Here is a 5,553-nt window from a genome sequence, read left to right as displayed (position 1 = left end):
TATAGTTCACTAACCACCATTGACAACTTATCTCTCCAGGGTCCTATCGATGCAGGCTTGGAGTCTTGGGAAGGATTAGATATCCATAAAGATGCAGAAGATTTCCCAGGCCCATGAACCCCAAGTTCAGGTCTTTATCCAAGTTATCAAAGAACCCAAAAATGTGGACTCAGAGAAGGGTAAATTATGAATTATATGATTTATTTTAGGTAGAGTTAAGAAGAAAAATAATACTCTTTATACTCTTCAGACCATATAAATATTTAACATTTTACTGAAAGATATCCATGGACAGCAAGAACTTTCAGTCTAAACCAAATTTTTTGAGGCCTTGGGAAAGCAAGGCTAAAAAAGAAGAAAAGAAAGAAAGAAAAAAAAGTAAAAGGAGGAAAGCCCAAGACGAAAGAAATTCTCCTCTCCCTGGCTGGAAGGGAGAGAGAAGACCAAAAAGAAAAATACCTCTCATATAAGCAAGATCTCTTCTCCTAAAGAAGCCTCAAGGAAGGGAGTAACATTCAGTTGGAAAACAAAACAGGAAAGTGCCTAGGCAAAAATAGTCTCCCCCTCCATACTTTCCAATCTGGGGGAGACTGAGACAATCCTCCTCACATTGGAATAGAGAGAGAAAAATCGAGAGAGGGAGATTGCTGAGAGGTAAGGGAGCTATAGGGCTCCCGGAGCCAAGAGCTTACAAAAGGGGTCAAGGGCTAACAGCCAAGAGATTTACACACATTATCCAGGCCCATTTATATGAATTGAGCACCCACTTAGACTGACCCTCATCAACAGTCTTGGGTGTGTGAGGGAAGGACATGATTAGTTGGTGAATTCAAGAGACTGACTCAGGAAGGGCCAACCTACAGGTGTGCTAAGATGAGAAAAAAAGAAGCTGATCAGCTTGTAGCCATCTTGCATGACACTAGATCAGACCCAGATGGGGTTCTACTTTTGCCAGATCAGGCACGCAAGATGGCATACATATTTCCATGGGCTAGTACCTTGCTGGCTACCTGCCAGAATAAAGTTTTTAAAAAAATATTGAAAACTTCCAAAACTATGATAATTATCTCCCATCACTGGCAATTTCCCCTTCCAAAATCCACCCTCCATTGAATCTCTTCTTTTCAATTTAATTAGTCTCTTCTATTTTGGTGCCTTCATCCATGACCTCACAATACCTGACACTGCCTACACAAGAACTTAAAAATAGGAACAAAAATTAATGACATCAGAATAAAGCTATCATGCACCTAATCTGTATCACTGTCAGACTAGATCAGGAGACAGTGTACTGTGTGAGCAATGATGTCTTCTGCAGAGACTGTGCTTTTAACTCTCCCATTCCTCTTGCATCTGTTTTGTGAGTTTTGTGCACTTTCCTATTATCTGATGACTTTCCAGGAGCCCTCTGGATATGACTGACACCTTTTTTTTTTTTTTTTTTTTTTTTTTTTACCTCACAAATATTCTATTTATCCATCAGAGGAACACCAACTGGTATTTACATTCCAAGATAGATTTTTCTTCTCTTTCCAGAATTTGGCAACACCAATGTGAATAATGTTTAACTGCATTGTGCAATCTGGTTCTCACATTATGCTGAGGTATATTTGTATTTATACGACTGAGTTCATGTTACTTCCACATCTCCTAGGATAATAAAATGTAATCATATAATTTTTGTTCTTTAGTGTATTAACATGATAGCTATAATAATATTAAACTTGTAATGTTGGACAGTCTTGTGTATCTGGGCTATGTTTTACTAGCTCATATGAAAATAATCTCATGTGTTATTGAATCTAGATTTTTTTTAATTTTTTGAGAAACTTTTCATCTCTAGTCATCACAAATCACATTAGTCCATGATTTTCCTTCCTTGTAATGCCTCTAATTAGAAGATTAGCTTAATAATAGTGACATAAATTAATAAGGGTCTAAGCTGGTTTCTGTTTTCTGGAAGAGATTGTATAAAACTGGTGTGATTTGCTCATTAAGTGCTTAGTAGTATTCACCAGTGAATTCTCTTAACATATTCACTACATTTCTATGTCCCAATTTTTAAGAGGCTACACTTGAGTTAGCAATATAAATTTACAATTAAACAAGCTGTATTTCTAACATTCTCATACCACTTCATGGGTATTACAATTATCTTATTATGATCACTTACTACTAATTCATCTGTCTCATCTTGTATCATTGACATAATTCATTTAATGTATATATTTGCTATAATCATTGAATATATTGTCACAGTTTTCTTGAAAATAGTTATATATATATCCATGTTTATCCTAGCATTAGTCACAATAAATAATATATGAAAACATCATAATTAGTACCAACAAATGAATGGGTAAGGAGTGGATAATGAATCCATGATACTTATTTTTGCTTTAGGGGAGCTCACAGAATCAGCTAAAATAATTTGAGAGCTAACAAGGCCAAAAATTGGAGAGCAGCTAGTATTCTGGAAATTACAACAGAATTTTAAATATTAATTATTATTTAATAATTTTACTTTTTTACAATTTAATAATAAAAATTAATAATAATTTCCTCAATTAGTACTGAAGCTTCAACCTCTGGGCATTCTGAAGTCTGAGTCCCTTCCCTTTCAGGAGAACTCAGTCTTTCCTCTTAACTGATTGGATTGAGGCCCCCACGTGGCATGGGTAATAATCTGCTTTTATCAAATTTCACTAACTTCAAAGTTGGTCACACCTAAGAAGTACCCTCCATCCTGTATTTGGATTTGCTGAGAGAAATCTCATTTCAAAATTCTTACTACAATTTCAAAAAAGTGTTAGATGATTTGAGCAAGATAAAAGAGTTAAAATGATCAAGGTTTATAGCATGGAGAAGCAGGACAATTTGTTTCACAGTAACTTCTATAGTACTCAAGTGAAATATTCACATTCATACCCAATCAGCTTCTAATTCCTAAATTCCTTTCTGGGGACTCAAAATATCTCATTATGTCATCATGCTAAAAGAGAGATGAGGGTTAATCTAAGACATCTTTTTTTAGGTCAACAGAGTCAGAATCTATATAGCTTTATTTTCAAAAGAGTTTAGTAACACTTAAGTGACTTACAGAAGAAAAGTCTTGATATTTCTAGATGTATATGTGGGAAAATGAACTAAAGATTCTACCACTGAGCTCTATACCTCTACTACAAGCACAAATCTTATGACCTTTTCACATGAAAAATCTTAAATTTTTGGATTTGCAAAAAATTTTAGTGATGAAAAATAATAAAGAGATTTAGGGACTGCACATATCATTCTTCATTAACCTCAGTTAATACTTCCTTAAGCAAGATTTTATACCAGGAAACATCTAATAGTGTTTATTGGTGGGATAAACTACTCCCAATGGGCACAATGGCTTTGTTAGAAAATTCTACCATTTGCAAATTGAAAGACGTGAGAGGAAGGAAGCAAAAGCATGGTGATGACTGACCCCTTGTTAAATGAGAACTACACAGGCTGCACCTGTGGACTCCAAACCTGCTGTAAATCACCTATAGGATTTTGAGGTTATGATATGCTATTTATGGTGTATGATAGAGTATGCTATTGAATATTTACTGAACTCCTGTGTTTCAATTGTATTTAGTCAGTTTTTACAATAATAAGTAAAACAGTTTTCAGCCCTTACTTCAATATAATATGTAGGAGTGGTACATTAAATCATAATCACTGGAATAAATAGTATGGCTAATAAAAGCGAAATATGGGAGACAAAAAGCATGCCTAAATTTACCAAATCACATGAATTTTAAATACTGAACTTGAAAGTTCCATAGTAATTATAAAAATAAATATTTATAAAATAAAAATAAAGATTCATGTTTTCTCATGGAAATATTAATCTAAATTATAATGTAAATGATTATCAACACTGAAAACCTATAAATCTTATCTCAAATAATATAAAGAAACTTTTATAAATATTTATATAATTAGCTAAGGGTAATATGGAGAAGCACAACCATTTTGTTAGCTCAGAAGAGTTATCATTTTAAAATATTTTTATTTTAAAATTTAGAAAATTAACTAGTAGAATTTAAGTGTTCCTGTCTTATTGCTTTTGTCACATATTTTCAAAGTTAAATCACCTCTTATATTTCACAAACAAAATTTTCAAATAGGAGTTCAGGAAATGACTTAGTAAGAGAGCTTGATGCACAAGCATCAAGACTTAAGTTTAATCCTCAACACCCTGGTAGAAACTAGAGATGGTTGTGCATGTCTAAAATCCCATTGCTAAAGAGCAAGTGGAGATAGAAGGGTTGATGGGGCTCCCTGGTCAGAAATAAATGGGGAGCTTCAGCTTCAGTGGCAGACATTCTCACGGAAATAGGGCCTAAGAGTGACAGAAGAAGAAACCAGTATCTTCCTCTAAACCCTACTCACCTGTGCAAGAGATATGCATATCTGCTTATACAGATGCACATGCTAACTCCACACATACTATACACACCAATAATTGTGTAAGTCTTGTAAACCATAAATGTATGCAAATAATTGCAAATTTAAGAGTACTTTAAGTTATATAACAATGGAAATCTGCTAAGCACATTTACTTTAGTAATGGGGAAGTAAATTTTGAAAGAAAAATTTCATTTGTGATTTTCTGCTTTCCATAGAAGTGTTGAGCTTCTCATGAAATAGAATGCCATTTAATCATGGGGCATGAGAGTATTTATAAACAAATCACCTAACTTAAAGGCAAAATTTTATACTTATAAATTCTTCAAACAAAATAAACTGAAAGAGAAAAAAACTCTCATAAATACTGATAAGTGTTCAAAAGAGTTGTCTAGATAAGCTTCACCAAATCATTTTACCCTGATCTGTGTTATGTTCTAAGTGAGCTGGGAGTCAAGTTGTTGTCTTGATATCTATTATAGCACCACATTAATACAATTAACTCATGTTTATAGTTTAATTAAATTTCACTACAGTCACTAAAATGTTAATATTTTAAGAAAATGTAAATTTTATTTAAAACAAATGATAATGTCAATAATTTACATAATTTCAATTTCAAAACTTTCATAAATTGTAATTAAAACACTCTTATGATGAAATTTTAGGAAATAAGTAAAATTACTATGTTTACAAACCTGCAACAAGCTGGGATCTAGTTGGATGTGAGATGGGTAAGTAGCATATCCTTATTCAATCTGGCCAACAGAAGCCACAGAAGACAAACATCCAATAAGACAAGACCTGTGAAGGTTAGCATGTGATCAGTGTTCAAACCTATGAAGCAAAAAAAAAAAAAAAAAAAATTATTCTATTCATTGAGGATTACAAGAAACCACAGTGAATTATAAATATCAATGAATGCAATGAAAGTGGGCAACTTGACAAGAAATGCAAAGGCACATAAGAATGGCCTTGAACTCACTGCATTGCTTAGGCTAGCCCTTCAACTCATGATCCTCCTGCCACATTATCCCAAGTAGTAGGATTACATGAGCCTTCTTTGGTTATTTTTAAGGTTTTCACTTTACCACTAGTTTAGGAATTTGATTA

At 33.3% G+C, this 5,553-nt stretch overlaps 1 non-coding gene across 1 annotated transcript; it reads left to right on the top strand.

The window, feature by feature from the left end:
* Positions 1 to 230: 230 nt before the first annotated feature.
* Positions 231 to 347, top strand: LOC123460333. Its single transcript, XR_006636898.1, has one exon. It is a non-coding gene; the product is annotated as a U5 spliceosomal RNA (small nuclear RNA).
* The last annotated feature ends 5,206 nt before the right edge of the window (positions 348 to 5,553 follow it).

The sequence above is a fragment of the Jaculus jaculus genome, chromosome 4 (genome assembly GCF_020740685.1).
Source record: "Jaculus jaculus isolate mJacJac1 chromosome 4, mJacJac1.mat.Y.cur, whole genome shotgun sequence".
Lineage (NCBI taxonomy): Eukaryota > Metazoa > Chordata > Mammalia > Rodentia > Dipodidae > Jaculus > Jaculus jaculus.
The sequence above is the reverse complement of the archived record's forward strand: the minus strand, read 5'-3'. Positions and strand labels throughout refer to the sequence as shown.